The sequence below is a fragment of the Rhipicephalus microplus genome, chromosome 2 (assembly GCF_043290135.1).
Source record: "Rhipicephalus microplus isolate Deutch F79 chromosome 2, USDA_Rmic, whole genome shotgun sequence".
Lineage (NCBI taxonomy): Eukaryota > Metazoa > Arthropoda > Arachnida > Ixodida > Ixodidae > Rhipicephalus > Rhipicephalus microplus.
The window spans coordinates 55,640,301-55,660,144 of NC_134701.1; the positions used below are offsets into that span (position 1 = coordinate 55,640,301).

General features: G+C 44.4%; 1 long non-coding RNA gene across 1 annotated transcript; it reads left to right on the plus strand.

Annotated features, from left to right (window-relative positions):
• Positions 1 to 234: 234 nt before the first annotated feature.
• On the plus strand, positions 235 to 2,413 carry LOC142784874 (uncharacterized). The gene is made up of 3 exons (XR_012888754.1): positions 235 to 448; positions 1,758 to 1,843; positions 2,208 to 2,413. It is a non-coding gene; the product is annotated as an uncharacterized LOC142784874 (long non-coding RNA).
• Positions 2,414 to 19,844: the final 17,431 nt, after the last annotated feature.

Genomic DNA, 19,844 nt, shown 5'->3' on the forward strand with positions numbered 1-19,844 from the left:
CTGGAAGGAGAGTTGCCATTTACAAGGAGTCATTCTTGAAGCGCAATGCGATTGCCTTCCGCGTCGAACCTCCGTCCGCCGTATGCGCCATAGCGTTTGCCTTTCGGCGCCGTCTTAGGGCTTCCCGCTCCCCCCCCCCCGCTCAGCCCGGCCAGCGTTGCCCCCACAACGGCGGTGTAGATAAGCGAATAGTTGCGTCACCGAACACCTGCGTGGACAGCTGCGGCGCCGCCGCCAGTGCCTCCTCCTTCTCTCTCTCAACGTTGCTCTCTCTGTCTCATCGGTCTTTCAAATGCGTTGCGTTGGTCTGGGGTCTTGGTCGCTGTGTGAGTTCTAGCGAACAGGCGCATCTTCAATGGTGGTCACGCATGACACCGTGTTCGAAGTGACGCTGGGATTAAGGAATATTCATGGAGCGGTGGACACGGACAACGTGGGCCTGTTAACGGTGAGTGTACTGTTTTCGTAGGTAGTAGTCATACAGCGCTAGCTGGGCGCCTGCAGCAGCTCTGCCGAAGTAGGCTGCCAGCCATTTACAACAGCATGCGTTCGCGGGCCTGTTGCAGATGCCCGATTAAACGTGTCACTTAACGAGTTCACACTGCTACGCGCGATGTTGTGTAAGTGCCTGCATCACTCATACAGTGAGTCATGTGATCACTTAACAAGGGTGCGATTCGTTGCTGAACGCACATTGTCTCTACACTGCTCAAAGTGATTGATATTGTTTCAAGATGCGCTTTAGGCTACATCGTAATAACATTTCTATTAATACTCTAATGTGCAGCGTGCTTCTGTAGATGTAAGCGTAAAAAAAGAAAGAAAAAAATTATGTACAGAGGCGCACTGTACGAAATGGCTTTTTTTGTTTAAAGACGGTATAGTTTGAGGTGCTGATATGCCGCGATGCTCCTAGCACGTGCGCCTCGGTCTTTTAAAATATTTAGGACACGTGTCACCCGCAACAGGCAAAGATCTAGTAGACTTCCAAAGGCGCGTTTTTGTGCCGTCGCCGTGCGTTGTTTTCCCTCGTTTCTGTTTGCTGTTTTCGTGCTTTGCTTTCATCTGCGATAACGTTCTGTGTTATAACAGAATCGAGAGAGTATACGTGACTGTGGGAGCTATGTGCGGTAGCTCTAGCACAAGCCATGGGTGCGGCAACGTAGACGGCGTCCGCGCGCGTTGGTGTCGTTCGAGCGCTCCTACTTGCTTGATTGTGTTTAACTGAGTATTTAGGCACGGGTTACGTTTGTAAATCCCGTGGTCAATAATCGGTTATAGCGTGCCCCTGATTGCCATCAGAGGATGGGCTCGATTGTCGAAATATGCCAGACGCTTTTTTGAAAGCAAGCTTTGAAGAATTTTTTTTAAAAAGAAATACTTCCATACGTGCTAGGCAGTGCCTATGGCAGGCCCGCAACTCTTTAAAAACTGGACAAGCTATTACATCTTTTATCAAATTACAATGAATTAGGATGATTGAATTATAGATGACGAATTTCTGTGCTAGATTAGGTGCACAAAATACATGTTCGCAGCCCTACGTCTAGAAAGCAGGCAAATAGGAAGCACAGCGTCAAATTTGGATTAGATGCCATTGACGGAGTTTCTTGTGAGGGTAGAAAGAACGAGAAAATGGTTCATTTTTGATGCCCTTATAGAGGCAGTCCGAATCGCACTGATTGCTGAATTGTCACAATTCCTCAGATTGTTAGAGGCGTGAATAAAGTCAGTAAATCTTTTACTTTCTTTTGCAGACCTCTTCGCTAGTGCCACGCCCATGATCATTTGTTCTCATGTAAAAGAGAAAGCAGAGATGCCTTCACTGTTTGTACATGAAGAGGTAAGTTTCTCGTGCGTTTTGATTAATGCTACATGTTCTGAACGTTGTACTTTAAGAATTGTTTTTCACACTGGCTCACTACCCTAGAAGGAATTTGATTCTTAGGTGAGTTCAGGCTTTCGTAAGTGCCATTTTTGAGCTGTAGTCTTACACTTTACCTCAATTCGGGAATTTGCTGTATGCTGGAAAACTCTTATCTTTATCATACGAAATTATTGGAATGTATGGGTTGTATGCTTCGAGTTCAGTGTAATGTCAATTACACGCCATTTCAAAGGATACACACTTCACATTCTTCATATATGGTGCTGCCAGAACAGCACGAACATCCTTTTATGAGAAGTCATATTTGCTCTTATTACAGGATGAGAGGGTGCCGCTGACGTCCTGCGTAGTCTACCCCGGCCCCAGCCTTGAGCAAGCCTAGTTCCTGAACCTCCACGTGGATGACCAAAAAATCTTCCGTGTCAGTAATGACGAAGAAGGAGTGACAGCCCTGATGAGTTGATTTTTTTATTTTCAACATTGTCTACGGCCGCAAGGCCTTTAACAACCACCGTGATAGAGCGGCTTTTTCTCGGCGTGAGTTTGGAGTTTATCGAAGAAGTTTTTCAGGCAGTACGACGCTGAAAATTTTAGTATCACAATGCCTGAACAGCTTTTTCTAGTGTGGTCATGGTAGATGAACAAATATGGCTTTTGTGTAAGTTATTTTACTTAAATATAGCTGGACCATTCCATGCCAAACGTCCCAGTTACTTTGGCGACCATCTGAAATGTATTTGAAAAAAAAATGTGGTGACTTATTGCGTTGAAAACAGTGAACTGCTAGAATATTTCAGCAAGAAAAAAAGTTTTGTTCATGTGGCTGGCTTATAACTTTCTGGTATAATGCCGTCTGTGTGCTGTTTGTGGAAAATTTCGTTTTAAAACTACCGCTCATTTTTTCTAAAGCAAATTCGGTCTACCTGTTAAGTAAATGTGCTTCGGTAAGGTATTTGAAGCTCAATAATATTAGTACAATTTTTTTGCCACATTCGCTTCCAAGAATAAAGCCAAAATGTTTTATGCTTGCATTTTTATTGCAATATTGCACTTTTTATGAATATCTGAGCAGTGAATACTAACTCCACAGAAAGTATATTTTGAGGAAAAAATATCATTAGACCTCTCAAGCTGCTGAAATATACGAGAAAATATCACGAATTTCACAAATCGTGATTTTTGTCCGTATTGAGATGCAATTTGCTCCATGTTGTGATACAATGAAAACTCAAAAATATACCTAAATTGCAAGAAAATGAAATTCCTTCTACAATAAACATCTTATCGCAAAAAGGACAGGAAAGAGCGCTGTCAACTGAACTTTACTGAAGGTGCTACGAGCGTTTTTATACTGAGCACAACAGGGCTCATCTGCAACAACACATGTGTGACCATGACAAAATAATTTTAACCGAGAAAAGAATGCTTTTTTTCGGAAAAGATAAGTGAATGTGTACTGATGCATTGATCTTTGGCCTTCCTGATAAAGAGTTCTAAAATCTCATTTTTTCTGCTTGCTTTTTTTCAAAAACCGTGTTTTATGAAACCTAGGACTACACTTACATTCTTTACGGTGTCCGGCCATGAGACTACTATAGCCCTTCTTAACATTTAAAGCATGCTGTCTTGCTTGATCATTGAAGCATTGCCCAGTTTGTCCTATATTTACTTTTCCACGTGTTAGCGGTATCTCATACAGATTGGATTGGCATTCAGTAAACCTGTTCTAGTGACGAATGGTGCAAGATTAACTATTCCTGTTGCTGTAAGTACATCCACTTTTGAAATCTTGCTAGGGGTGGAAAACAACTATGTCATATCTGTTGGCTCTTTTCCTAAAATTGTGAGACACCTTATGTACGTAGTACCGTGTAACCTGCAGAGGTCATTGGTCATTCTCTTTTTCTTTTGGTCCTGTTTCCTTTAACTTTACTTTCTGCAGGAGGGTTTCACAAACAAGTGTGATGATGCTGTTGTGGTATTGGCTGGTGCTATCGGCCCAGGAGTGCTAAGAATGTTCTGCCTTTTGATAGTGGGCATTCAAAATTGGTAGAAAGAGGAATTGATGCCACATGTATTCAGGCCACCCTTCAGAAGTCATGTTAGCACAAGGGTGAGGTCAGGCTTAAAAACCATATTAAAAGACTAAAAGATGCTGGATATCCCAACAGAATCATCACACCCGTTTGCGAAATTCTCCTTCAGGAAGTAAAGTTAAAGAAGACAGGACCAACAAAAAACAATGACCAAAACCTGTGCATGTTATACCACATCACACGTCTCACAATGCCAGCAGATATGATATTAACGTGTTGTTTTCCACCCCTTGCAAGCTTTCAAAAGTGTGTGTGCTAAACAGCAAGAGAAATAGTGAATCTTGCACCATTCGTCACAAGAATAGGTTTACTTAATGCCAATTTAACGATCGTAGAATTATTTTTATCAGGTAAACCAATGATCAGTGCATCACTACACGTTCACTTATCCGTTCCGAGAGGGAGTATTCTTTTCTCAGTTAAGATTATTTTGTAGTGGTCACACGTGTTGTCGCGCATGAGCACGGTTATTGTACTCCGTATAAAAGCGCTCGTAGCACATTCATTAAATTCAGTTGACAGTCGGTGCTCTTTCCTGTCCTTTCTGTCTCTTCCTGGTTGTCGCGCTGTGACTAGCTCACAACCACGATGAACCAACTCGCCTAAATTAAGCTCTTGTTACGTAACACGTAGACCGAGTTTCGTATAGAAAGAAGGAGCGGTGCTTATAAAATAAAATTTTTCACATACAACACCTAGACGGCATACCAGGAAGTTCAGAAGGCAGCCACGTGACCAAATATTTTTCTTCTCCTAAATATGCCAGAAGTTCACTATTTTCAATGCAGCACCAGTTTTTCGAATACATTTGAGATGGTTGCCAAAATGGCTAGGACATTTGGCATAAAGTGACCCAGCTGTGTCATTAGCCACAATTATGCATTACCTCTTTTGTTTTTTGTGTCTCTCAGTTTTGTGTTCGTTTTTAGCTTATTCTGTTTCTGATCATTGTATTGGTTTTTTAAGTGTTCGCTAAAGTTATATGTGCGAAAACCCGTATATGTTTGCATGTACATCATTTCTCGTAACCAATTGTTATACATCCAGGAATACAAAGCTTAAACTACGGTGATTGTATACATTTGAAAACACTATCCGTATATATTTTTGTGTGCATCACTTCTTGGGAACGATTGTGTACATGAAGGCGTATATAGTGAAATCATGGTGATTGTATATATTTGAAAGAATTATAGGTATATATTTGCCTGTATTTCATTCCTACTAACCGTTTATGCACATGAAGGAGTATTAAACTGGACACCATTGGGAATATAGATACTTGAAAGAATTATAGGGATATATTGGCGTGTATTTGATTTGTAGTCTCTATGTACTTGAAGTAGTATACTAAACTGAAACCAGTGTAATTGTATGTTGCAAAGAATTGTCAATAAAGTGAAACTGAAAAAATATAATAAATATTTGAGGTGTTGCATGTGTAGTGTACGTATACGTGAACATGTTACACATCGGGTGAAAAAGTTGTGTGGCAGAAGAAAAGTTTATAAGTTTTATTTGCCTAATAAATAAATGCAATATGCAAGGGCAGCAAGGCTTCGTTTTTTGGAACGCGCATTATGCATGTACTGTGAAGTATATATAGATCCAGCACAAGTTCATACATGATTGTACGTGTTTATATTTTGCCCACACGCAATGAATGGAGCTTGACAGGTGGCGCACCATTGATAATCAGGACCAGTTTCTTCAAGTAGTATGTAATCAGTGCATGCTGATATCTATTAGTGCAGTTTAAAAGAATACTGGCACCCCTGCCATGGGCACTCAACACCCTTGTGCACCCTTCTCGCACCCTCCTCAGAGGGTGCTAAAAAAGTGAAGGACATTGGAGGCACCCTTCCTTAAGGGTGTTTTTGTAACACCTTACAGTTTTTTACATATACACCCTATTCTAAGAATGCATGGAAAAGCACCCTTTTTGGAAGGTGCTGAATTAACACCCTTAGAATGTCGTCCACGGGACAAGCTCATTTACACCCTTCTGGGTGTAAAATTTTTTACTGTGCACGCACAGTGAGAATCGATGATATGTGAAGCGCAAAGGATAAATGTTGATATTTCACTTTAAAATCAGCACAACGTTACAAGGTGGAGGTAAATGATGCCGTGCATGACTTCCGTGTCATAATTATCATGTTTGGATGTGTCGTTTACCTTCGTCGTCCATCCACGTCACGTGAAACCAAGTTTGGTATATGTGGAGCTAGCGAAACGGCCGCGAGCACGCTACGAGCGTGGTATGTGTTCTTGTTCTCACGTGACACGCGTGTCAGGATTATCATGTTTGTACCAGTCATAAATTTCGTCATCCATTGATGTCACGTACGTAACACCAAATTTGGTATATGTGGAGCTAGCCAAACGGCCATGAGCGCACCATGAAGGGCCCTGTATACTCCAACGTAGCGTTGATGAGCGCGCACGCTGGGCACAGCGACGCTACGTCATCAAAACGTGAGCACTCTATAGTCTGATGCCAGGCGCGAGCAGCGTCCGTCGGCGCGGCCCGACGGCAACCGGCGCGATATGCGACATGCTACATTTCGTGCCGGTGCGTTACCCAGACAACACTTTGACTCTCTCTTTTCGTGATGAAGGGACGCCGGACACGCTGAAATGCACATGCGTCAAAGCAACGAAGCTCGGCGCGCGCGGGCGAGTATTTGGCAGGACCGGCGCCTGGCGTTGCGACGCCGGCGTGACGTGACGAAATGAACACCGGCGAGCACGCGCACCACGTCACGTTGAAATGTATTGGCGCCTTGACTGTGGCATGTAGTCATGTTCTGACATGACACGCACCTCATGATTATCATGTTTGCACCAGTCCCATACCTTGGTCATCCATTGGCGTCACGTAATACCGAATTTGGCATATATGACGCTATTACTTCGAGCCATCGAAAAGGCTGCGAGCGCATCATCAGTGTGGAATGTTGTTACATGACACGCATGTCGTGATTATCATGTTTGGATGTCTCAATTACCTATGTTGTTCATTCGCGTCACGTAATACCGAGTTCTGTACATGTGGAGCTAGTGAAACGCCCGCGAGCGATTCATGAGCGTAGCATGCAGCCGTGTTATATGACACGCATCTCATGTAAATCATGTTCGCACTAGTCACATACCTTCGTCATCCATTCACTTACTGTATTACCAAATTTGGTATATGTTGCACTTGCGAAATGGCCGCGAGTGCATCATGAGCTTGGCATTTAGCCATATTGTTACATGACACGCATGTCATGATTTTCATGTTAGGTTCTGTCGCTTGTGTTTGCCATGCAATCATGCAAAACCATACCAGTTTTGCAACCTCCCATGTGAACGCAACAACCGCAAGAGCTGCAGAGCCATGAATTGTAAATCATGACATTCATGACAGCCATGTCATGATTTTATAGGTTATGACTAGCCAAATGTGTTCTTCATACAGTCTAAATATGCCATAACAAGTTTGGTATCGATACCATTATCGAAACGGCCAGGAGGGCTAAAAGTCGTAGGCGGCTAGATAGATAGATAGATAGATAGATAGATAGATAGATAGATAGATAGATAGATAGATAGATAGATAGATCGTTCAATGTCACCGATGTTTGCTAACAAGTGCTTCGAATTTAAAATCTAGCAATTGAAGTTTGGTGCAGCTGCCAAGCCCATAGTGCTGCCTTTTACTTATTTTAAATGTATTCATGTCAAGCACACTTTGTTACTACTATTGGGGGATGTTGACACAAACCCCAGTTCTGAAAATGTCGTCCTCGATGAAATGCGCAAACTATCTGCCAGCTAGGCCACTTTAATGTTTCAGATGCAGAGCTTTAAAACCCAGCTAGCGAGCAAGAAGAACACAATCTCTGATCTAAACACTTGTCTCAAAGACCTAGAAATTTATCGCCAAAATCTTTTCGCTCTCTGGAGAGAAGTAGATACCTTTAGCTTCAGGACGGGTCAACTAACCCATCCTATGTGTGACGGTGAAGGCCAGATTGGCTAACTCATCCTATGTTGGACATTCAAGGCCACATTGACGACCTCGAAAACCGTTCCCGGCGCAATAACTTGATAAGCTATGATTTTCCTGACACCAACTCGAAGGAAATATACACCCATTGAAAAGAAATGATTGAGAAACACTGCCTTGTTGATCTCACAGTCGTGTCTAGAGATATAGAGCGTGCGCATCGACTAGGGCGCTGCGACGCTAGCCGTAAACGACCCATCATAGTTAAGCTTTCATCCTTCAAAACTAAAGAATCTGTACTTTCGAATGGCCCTAAAAACTAAAGGCACAAATTTTTGTATTTATGAAGACTCCAGGCGTCTTGTCCGAACTGTGCGAAAGCACCTTGTTGCCTTAGCTAGAGGCAAAGCTGCAAAAAACATCGCATATCAGAGCGCGTATATATATATATATATATATATATATATATATATATATATATATATGAAAGTAGATGCGCTTTCACATAACAACTGTTTATTGTGCCGACGTTTCGACGGGAACCCCGTCTTTTTCAAGGCATAATACTATTTACACATGTTCCGTGTCTTCTTATAGCCTGTCGAGACAGGAGGGAAAGGGTCAAATGAGAGAGAGAGAGGAAAAAACAGCGAAACGGGAGGACAAACATTAAATAAAATATAGAAAATCTAGGAGAAGAAGCAAGACCGACACGGCGTAATTAGAAAGGGGCAGCATTTCAACAGAGTAGGGCAGAGGTAGATGAGCAATGTGATCATTGTCAACAATACCTCCCCCGCACCCACTCTTCCCCAAGTGGGCAGGGAGCCACCGTTCTTGTATTTCACCTTTCCGTGTAGTCCGCTGGCGGCTCGTTCCTCTTTGAAGTGTATGACAAGTTAATGGGGAGGGCTTAAGCGTTTTGAGTGCGTGCTGGTGGCGTCGGGAGGAACGAAAAAGCCGGTGATTGAGGCACCGCCATTGATATTCATTATATGCATTGGCTCCTTGTCAGTGAAGGAACAGAATGTGCGTTAAAAATTAAAGAAGGAAAAAAAAGAACAGGGGGGGAGGGGGGAGACCGTACGACATCCGGGACAGTCACCACACAGTTGCGGCTCACTGGGAAGACATGCGCGCATGTATGAAAAAGTTAACGAAACCACATAGCTGTCAGCTCCTTGTCAGTGAAAGAACAGAATGCGCGTTAAAACTTAAAGAAGAGAAAAAAAAGAGGGGGGGACCGTACGACATCCGGGACCACTTATCTGTGCGTTCCGGCTGTGCTTGATGAGGCAAATCATTTCTATGTTGTCAGATGCATAGGCCAAAAGCTTTGTTAGCGGGTAATATTATTGTCGTAATGAAACCGGACTGATTAGAGAGAAGCGTTTGCGTCTTTTAGCCGTCGTAACGCAGACAGAGTGCCTGGGTGTTCATTTATTCCGTATTTTATTGTGTTAAATTTGTAGATAAAATAAGATTCCCGTTGTTCCCGTTCTGTGATTGTTCGAAAGTTGTTTTCTAGTAGTGTAACCTTGATGTCGTCAAAGCTGTGGTCTTTTAATGTGCAGTGTTTTGAAAGTGGAAGGCCTGGCAGAGATCGTACATGTGCCCGATGGTTGTTGAATCTAATTCTAAACGGAGTGTCTGTCTGGCCCACGTATTGATTGCTACATACCCCACATTCCAGGAGGTATATGACGTTGTCTGAGTCACAGTCTAGTGCACCTCTTATCCTGTGCTTAAAATCCGAGTGGGTGCTTTTCGCCACTGTCGTTGTCTGCATGTGTTTGCATACCTTTCATCTGCTTTTTCCGCAAGGGTGACACCCAATTTGAGGTTTCACACCTATCTTTGAATTTATAAATGATCCTTTATATTTTTCGGCCTTCTGTATACAACACAAAGAGGAGAAGTGAAAATTTTGGATAGTCGCATGCTCTGTTCCAATATGTTAAAGTGTTTTCTTAGAACCTTGTTTATGTTCGGTGGGTTGCTCGTGAAAGTTAATAGCAAGTTTTTGTTGCGGTGTTGGTCGGCGATTCTCTGGTGGCCGTTTCGCTGTTTTTTTCCTCTCTCTCTCTCATTTGACCCTTTCCCTCCTGTCTCGACAGGCTATAAGAAGACACGGAACATGTGTAAATAGTATTATGCCTTGAAAAAGACGGGGTTCCCGTCGAAACGTCGGCACAATAAACAGTTGTTATGTGAAAGCGCATCTACTTTCATATATATATATATATATATATATATATATATATATATATATATATATAGGGCCTTATGATAGGGATCATGCCGCCGTCAGCAAGCACGCCATCAGCCTCGTAATAGCACGAAAGCAAACCTTTCATTTTCAGTAGCTTAGTTTTCGTAGTTTTCTTCTTATACGCGTACTTCTGTCTAATATAACACAATCATCCGGAAGTAGCATACGCTGCTTGATACGTTTGTGATCACTACCGAAGCTACTGGACCCATATTTATTTATTTTTATCACTCTTAGCCGATCATACATCTCTTGTGACATCATTGTATAATGTATCGTCGACTGCAGCCTTCCCACCTCCCAAGTTATCTGCCCTTCGCACATCTCAGCACTGTTGCAAATGATTAAAGCATGTCTTTCACACATATACATTGATTGATATGTGGGGTTTAACGTCCCAAAACCACCATATGATTATGAGAGACGCCGTAGTGGAGGACTCCGGAAATTTCGACCACCTGGGGTTCTTTAACGTGCGCCCAAATCTGAGCACACGGGCCTACAACATTTCCGCCTCCATCGGAAATGCAGCCGCCGCAGTCGGGATTCGAACCCGCGACCTGCGGGTCAGCAGCCGAGTACCTTAGCCACTAGACCACCGCGGCGGGGCTCACACATATACATTAGCATTCCACCTGTGGCGCTGTTGAGTATTGTATAGAAGACGATGACCGACACTAGCAACTTTAGGATAAGGTCCGATCAGAAAAAGCAATGAAGAAAAGGTCGACGGTGGGCTTCGCGATGGGGATGGCGGCTCGTCATTTTTTTCACATCACTTTGGTGCCCTTAAACACGTGAGAAAGGGACTTTGAAGGTAAGACAGTGCGGATTTCATGACTTCTTGACCACATCTACAGCCGTCAGGGCTTCTGTTGACGCCACCTTTACGTGAAGCTTGTTTACGAGGCCTTATCTTCGCGGAGACCCAGATCATAAAGGATTACACCCTGGTAGCTGACGTATCATCGTCGTGCCGCCCTGCTGTGATTACTGGCGTTTTGGCTCCGAATTCATCTTGTGACATGGCCGGCCAGTGCTTTTCCCCGTATTGACACTGGACTGGAATATGAAAGCCCTCTTCGAAAGCAGGAGTCAAGTGCACAAAGTCGTCACGCTAGCCATTAAAAACATCGAATGCCTTATTCAAATGGAGCGCCTACCAATAAGTGAGTTGGCGAAGTTTCACCGAACATGGACTAACGAATGTAGGATTCTAAAAAAAATCACAAGGAGGTTGAAAATGCTGTTCGAGTCGATCGTATAGAAGCGCAGATGTAGAAAGAAGACGATTATGTTCACCCAAATATTCGAGTAAAAGTGAGAGCAGAGTGCGTGATCGAAGACGAATTAAAAGCTCGGCAAGTTATCTGGAATCAATAAAGAAGTGGATTAGAACACAAGCGAAAAAAATGGGAAAATTGGGCCCCTTGTCTATTGCCCTACCACCTACACAATGCTTCCTCAATGTTGATCTTGCCGCAGCGACGCTAGAGGAGACGAGTTCCCGACAAATAGAGGGAAACACTGGAAGCCAACAGAAAAGCATTCCCTCTGCAGTGAGTACGATCTCGAAGATCAACACCGAATAACAGCATCAGAGGCTAGAGACCCCTCCCACGACGTTAGAAGTCTCGCAAACATGCTACACCCATGAAGTTAACGATAAGATAGAATCAGCTACTCAGGTGTATTTGGTGGGAGAGACATGTATGAAGAAAAAATAAGAAAGCATTTGAAAATCTCAAAGACGGCTTATGAGGACTAGAAGACGAGTGCCCCGCGAAGGCGACAAATCCCACGAAGACGACAAATCGTCATTCTAATAAGTGTCCACAGCAATGCGTACTATGACCTGCAGAAAGCAAAGCAACGCCATCTAGTCACTTGAAAAGAAACGGTAGAAATACCATAACGACGCTGAAGCAAGCCTGTTACACTGATCGTAGCCTATGCTCTTAGAGAAATCTGCAAACATCAGGGTTGAAGGAAATGCAGATCATACGTCTTATTTCAGCTAAGAGGAAAAATGCCAAGGCAGCGTCAAATTCAAAAGCGGGAAAGCCCAGATTAAGGCAAAGGAAGAAGGCCGCTGATTCGAAGGCGACTGTAGACAAGACCGAGAGCTCGAGAAAGCTTCTCAGCAATAGCTCCTGCAGACTCTTGTGGAAAAGTCAGAATCATCAATTTTCATACGAATGAATACTGCTTATCAACCGTGAAAGTTCATCAAGGAAAACACATATAAAGGCACGAGAGTGGAACAAAGGTTGGAAGCACCGCTGGAAGACTAAGCACCGGTGAACAGTCCGACTAACTTGCATTGATTGACTGGAACATGATACAAGAACTCATGAAGAAAAAGTGCGTTCTTAGAAACTGTGTGTATTGGTGTTTTTAGTCGCCACTCGCCACTGTTGGGGCGTTGAGGATGTTGAGTATTGTGCAGAAGACGGCGAGTGAAACTATCATCTTTAGGATAATAAGAGATCAGTGTTGAAATAAGAGGTTGATGGTGGGCTTCGCTATGAGGTCGGCAGCTCGTCCTTTTCTCCACATCATTTTGGTAGAGAAATGATGTGAAATACGTGTACGAATCCGCAAACACATGCGGACTGTATGTACTGCGCCGCGCTCAAACCTCTAACATGGCGGCATGCACACGTCGGCTGACAAATGGCAGCAATTTAGCTTAGGGTATAAGCCTCTGTATCATCATGACTGACGTGTTCTTACGCTGTTGCAGCGTGCTTTATGGCAGCGGCCGATGTGATAACAATGACCTCTTAGAACATTGTTTGCTTCGTGAATCGACTTTCACGACAATTTGCTTGTCCGTGAGTTTTGTAAATGTGGTCCTTGGTGCACTCGACTTCATGGTCTCGGCATCGCTCGCCTCGCCATCAAGCGCAACGGCCATGGGGCAGTATTGGTGGTAGGTTGGATAGCTGCCGCAATTGATTATTTGAGAAGATGTATTCCATTATTTCGAATATTTGAAAATATAAGTAATTTACGAATAAGAGATTAACCATGCACCTTTAATCAATTTATTGTTTATCGATTCAATCACCCTCTACCTGCACTGAGGCGCACACGGGAAGGCTTCATACATACACACAATAAAGAGCTCCAACGGCTCTGTAATGCACTGCGTGTTCGGAGCACACGCTCACAAAAAAAGCAAAAAAAAACAATGACAAAAAAGTACAAGAAAGCGGGAGGTATAGAACGATTTCCGCAGCTAGTTTGTCTGTGCAAAACCAGATGGTGCCACCCTATCGAAACGCCATGGCTTTTCCTTCGGCGATGCGGCCGTGATGTGGCCGACGTTGTCTTGCAGCCTACGTTGAGATTCGGTGGTGGCAAGAATCCTTGAAGAAGGAAAAAGACACTTTGCTTCTGTCAGCCCTAAAGCGACACGGTGTAGAGGCAAAGAGACAATAAATCAAAGCATATACATGGAGTGAATGACGATGAGTGGGGCGAAGCGTCCGTCCGTTCATTCGACCATGTGTCTGTTCGTCCGTGCATGCGTCCATGCGTCCGATCGTGTTCGAGAATGCAGATGGCGCGCGGGTAACACCGTTGAGACGTGAGCCTAGGAAGCCGAGCCCAAGCGTCTTCAGCGCGCCCACCACTCTGCTTCGCACGTGCCCTAAAATGATCCGCCACGAACGGCGACTATCCAGACAATTGAGAGGCACTCGTTCTCTGCGAAATCAGGCGAAGCGCGCGCAGCAGCGAATCGGAGAGGAACGGCACTTCAGAGAGTAGCTAAGGTGCCTCGATGCGCGCGCCCCCGCTCAGGGTGCTGCCACCTTTTCTACTGTTTTCTCCACCATAGTAGTGCCTGAAGTGTCTTCGCCAAGCTGTAAGGCTCCCGTGCCACTTTCTTTGGCCAGGTAAGCCTGGATATCGTGCTCCTAAATGCAACAACCATTCACGTTATGCTAGTATGCCACTTTCCGTCACAGCGAAACCGGTATACAGCGGGAGCAATAACGGTGGCCGCCATAGCAGACGGCGCAAATGTCTTCACTCTGAGCGAAGAAGCGAGCATCGAGGCACTCTAGAGTAGCGGGAGAGCAACGCCGTCTAAGAAATGAGACGAGAAATGGTAATTATTTCTTTTGCTTTCGTTTTTTTCTCGTCTCTTCTCACGGTTACTCCTGATTAGTGACAAGGTTCGACAAAAAGGAACTTCACCCCTCAAAAAATTGGCCCCGTATCTGCATGTTAATCTGCAAATGTCGTCAAAGACGATAATCTTGCGCGTGGAGAGAGGGAATAAAACATTTATTTGATGTTCTACGCAAGAAAATCGGTGAATGGTATTCTGCAGGCGCTGCGTTAGAGTGCCTCAAGCGTGCAGCGGAGGCGAACGAGCGCATCAAGTCACATCACACGTGAGACATGAGTGCCATCTGGCAGTTTTCTCGGAAAACAAAGCGCGTGATAAGGTGAGAGGTGATAAGGTGTAGGACGCAAGGCAACAGGTAGGTGCCACCACCGTCTCGTCTTAGCAAAGCGTTGGAAACACTTGCCTTTTCGTACAAGCGTTGCATGGCCAGCACAGAGTAATAAGCACTACGGTGCTTAAAATTACTGATGTATGCCTTTTCTAGGAAGAGGCGCTCATTTAGATTATATACGTGTTTTTATGGTGCCCCAGACATGCGCAATAAAGCGCTACGGTCCTTAAAATTACTTATGTATGCCTTTTCTAGTAAAATGCGCTCATGCAGAATATATACGTGTTTTTATGGTGCCCCAGGCATGCGCAATAATTGCTTTTTACTTGACAAGTGCACAAGTGTGAACACTAAGTCTTGAGCAACATTGGTGGGAGCAGCGGATGGGGTCGGCGTTTCAAGTATGGTCGTTAGGAGTGGACAAAAAGGCAAATGTACAGACAGACATACTAAAATTTTTGCGTCGAAGGTCTCCAAGAAAGACTATAGTCTTCAAAAGAGAACGGTGCGACGTGGACTATGTTCTGTGCCGTCTTTGTTGGCCTTTAAACCGGGTGCGGTGGTTGTGAATCGGTTACCCATCGGTGACGAGGAAAAAGCAGAAAGGAGGAGGCCATAAGATCACGTGTTCAAACGTTGTAGCGCCCGTTTGCAGCTGCGGAAATCCGTCTATAAAGCGAAGGAAAACGGTGCGCTTACTGCGTACTTCGGCCCAAACTGGCCTTGTCAAGCTTGCAAAGCGATGGCTGTGTGTATCTATACAATTGAGTCTAAATTGGTGGTATTGTATTAGTGCCACACAACAGCGTCTGTGGCGCCATATAAGCTTACGGGAATTCATTTACGTAAATATTTGCTTTTGTCGATCCACAAAAAGACGTGAGCGTGCGACGTGAGCGTGCGACGTCGGCAGTCCTTTTTAAAATGTCGATATTGCAGTATATTCTTTTCGAACTTTACCTTATGTTTCAGGCGAGCAAGTAATCGTACAGAGAAATAATAACCAACCTCTTGCGCTCCGGTCATTTCAGAACCAAAGAACAGGGCCATTCCTGGCGAACAAACAAGTGTACGTTGGCATTCCAATTTTCTTGGTTCAGAAAACTGATATGTTCAATTCAAATTATTGCCGCCTGGTTCCAGGAATCATCAGCGCTCTCTCGCTGCCCTAAATGCGCACGAAGCACTGCCAAGTGATCGCAGAAAGAAGATAAACAATCAGCTACTAGCACCCGAAAGGCTACGACAAGAAACTGCTTTCGTTTTCTTACTCTGCAAAAGATCCTGGATAGAACTTACAAGGCGGTAGACAGACGGCACTCTACATTTTCAATATCCTCGGTTCCACTAGGAATTGCGGTACTGTATTGATGTATAGAGTGTACTAACTCATTAACCGGACTGTAAGGGATGAGCGTCAAAATATTACCTTCTTTGTTGCATTGATCACATAGTTCTAATAGTGAGGTGTATTTTACAGGGCGCACAGAAAATGGTCCCCGGTAAGCATCAATATTTGCACATTCTTTCCACGCAAAGCCATATGGTGTCACTTGTACAATGGGAATTAGGAAATACGGCGTCACACATAAATTTCTAAGGTGTTTGTGCATCTTAGAAACACCTTGGAAATTGGTTTGTGCCACTGTCACGAGGTCGTGATGGCGAAGAGGGCAACGATCGAGCTGTTGAGGATGGAAGTGTTTGCAAAATAAAAAGCCGAAGTGCTTTCAATAGATGTTGTAAACTAATAAGAGCGAGCACAGTCATCTCCAGTGCATCAACTCAACAGAAGAATTTGAAACAACCGCCAAGCGTTCATACACTGAGGGCTGGCGTGCTACGAGATGGGGTAACAGCTTTTAAATGCAAATGCACTTCTTTGTCAAGCTGTGTCAGGCGTCTAGCGGCGTCTGCGGGCCGGCAGGTGCTATCTCTCCGCTCTCACTCCCTCCCATAGCAAGAGTTACGGACACGCACGCTTATCTTCGCTCCTAGAAACCTAAGCAAGTTGTGCGGGCGGAGGAGAGGTGAGTGAGTGGCGAGGATGAGTGGGCTCTGGAGTGTGATAGCGCTTGCATCGCGGGAGCTCAGCGGAGGTTTGCTTGTGTGGAGGCAGTATAGGAGAGGTTAGGTGTGGTCGCTTTCCTAAATTTTCCCCTTCTGGCTACCCACGCACTGCCAGAGCCAGCCACAGTTTCTCCACTCACAGCTGTGTGGGTTTGTATGTGTATGTACGTGTAAAAAAGTGTGTATAAGTGCGTGTCTGTGTAAGTGTGCACATTAAGCGGGAACGCTACTGCTGAAGCTACAATAGACAGTTATTGTTCACCACCAGCGTGATAGCGCCGGTCAAGGGAAGAACATTTCGTACCGTCCCACAGACGTTCGTTGCGAACAGCCCCTTATAGAATAGCGGGATAGCGTTTAAGCAGTTAGCGTGCCCCAGCTAGGACTAAGGCTCTACCTATCGGATAATAAATTAGTTACAGATTGATGGAAAGGAAAATAAAACGAGCAAGTTCGCCTCTGTCACCACGCGAACAAATGTTTAAGTAATATTTTATGTATATGGTAGTAATAATAAAAGTAAATGGGAATCGCGCACCAAACGCGCAAAGATTTATGCTGCCGATTTGTTCACATCGATCGCCTAGTTACGGCTATAGCCGTTCGAAATGGTAAGCTATCTCAAAAACTTGGCAAAATTATTCGTATACTCGGTCATTGAAGTTAACTGAATACAAACAAATCCATTTTAATTAGTCGTTTGCTGCGAGCGAAGTCAATGTTTTGACTATGCCAAAATCGCTTCGAAGCAGGTGTACGAAACCACTGCGATGTTTCGCTTACATTATGTAACCCACGCTAACACGCTAACGTTGAATCTGAAAAGTAGCACGAGTACGGTAAGCGATACGTTTAACGTATCTGCGCATACGTACTTCAATCCAGCTATCCCGGTGAGCCCACTATGCCGCTAAGCCCAGCATACTATAAATGTGTGATATCAGGCTGGTATGTGAGTCACGGAGCTACGTTTCGCGTTCGGAAGAAGTAAATGTGTGCTTTGAGCGACAAACGTATACGAAACAGCCCCTCCTTTTTCGCGGTCACATCGTACTTGCATTCAAATGCGGGTGTGCGGCTTGTTGCCGCACGCTCGCGAGTTACCGCTCGTATTGCTAGCTGTAGTTGAACTAGGAATTCAATGTTGTTGATGTGTGGGCCTGTTGGTGCATGGTGTTCAAAAATATTTGCAAAATGTGAAGATTGGTGCAACAAGCAAGTGACAGGGGAAATAAAGGAGATGCCGAATAAGTGGGTACGGTAAGATAAGTGTGTGAAGCTGCACGGGGCATACACAAATAAATTGAAGAGAGGTGATTAAAAATAGCCACAGAAGGGTATTCAAGCGTCTGGAGCTATAGCTAACTCTATTTTCGCGAATGCAATTTTCGCATTCTTCATTAGAATTATTCTGTATAGGTGGCAGGGCTGTTTATTGAAATGGTATTTTTATAGCATGTTGTTATTATGAATCACGGCCGCACTATTTGTTGCAGAGCGAACCACGACTTTGGACACGGGTAAGCATGCCTGCATATTAAACCATTGGAAATGCTATGTTCGATTCGAGACTATCAGAAAGGTAGTTAGATATAGTGCAGTTTCAATTAGTGCTTTTAAATCTTGTTTGGCCGAAACCAATTAATGTATGAAGCAGATATATCAAGCTGAATAAGCAACCCAACTGTGGGATGCCGTGTTGACGTAATGCCGGGTCCCAACATGAAAAACTGACTGTTCATTCGAATGTACTAGTAGCGTTTGGCGATAATTCTTACGCAACGGTCGACTTAGGCAATAAAGCAGTGATCTTGCGAGCCTGCAGCCTGGTTTTGTAGCCACCACGGTTGACGTATGCCTCAAATAATGCTTAGGTAGCAGTGCGCCTTGTCGGAATGTTGGGTGTTGGATGTTTGGCGGCAGATGAACGTGTTTTGCGAGGGCTACAAGTCGACTGGACAAATAGGTGTTTTCACACGCTTTGAGCTTGCTTGTGTTAATTGATATGGCAGCATTCAAAACCTATATCGCATTTATTATTCTGTACGGCTTCTGGGGGGTCGGTGGCTTGGTACGTTTCTTGTTTTTGTGTTTTTTTCTTCCACCCCGTGGCAGGAGTGCACATGCAGTGACCACGTGAGTTTCAATAGTAAAGTATAGATATTTTGACTTTTAGTTAGGGGAGAATTAGTCGTATGCCACATCCTGTACTTACCGAGCGGGACAATTTGGCTACAAGTGAACACCGGTGAACTGGTGTCAAAAAGTTTGGCAGAAAAACGTGTTCAAAAAGACTGTAAAATGTTCAGGATGCGTGGTGTGTTGGAAAATATAGGCTAGTGCGGTAGGGACAGCAGAGGAAGCTGACGCCAATTGTAGGCAATGTGAGGTTGAGAAAAACATTGAGAATATGATGGTTGACTAGACTGAACTGGTGATGAGAATCGCCGAGGTGGGGACTGCATTGGCGAAAGAGCTATAAAAAAGAAGGCTGTGCGACAAGGGCTTGGATCCGCTGAGGAGGGGCTAGCGATAGTAGGCAAGATGAACAAAAGAGAAGCCGATGGTGACCCCCAGAGCGGTGGAGAAGAAAGGGAATTGAGGTTTGGAAACAGCAGGCGCAAGGGTCATGAGACCCAGTTTCCGGGAAGTAGTTCTGGGTGTGAGAACGGACAAACAGCCGACGTTACAAGCACGTGGAATTTCCAGGTGCGGGACACTTTAGCAGAGAAGTTGGAATACGTGATAATTTAAATATAGGCGCAGAAGCAGTCGAGGAGAGGGTAAGAGGCAACAAGAGTGCTTTAAAAAGAACGTCCCCAGTCCAGCAATCATCACCAGTCAATTATATCGTTGAGCCACTTGCGGCATCTCCTGATCAACGACGCCGTGGACGCGAGACAGTGCATCTACACCGGCCCAAGGCTTACTACGACCCTACAGTAGTCTCCTGTTTCTAAGTTGCCAGCATGGCTCTTTTACAGGAGGGGATGCAAATGTAATGAAGAAGATCAGCGCTGCTCTGAAAGGTAGAGGGGACCACTCTCAG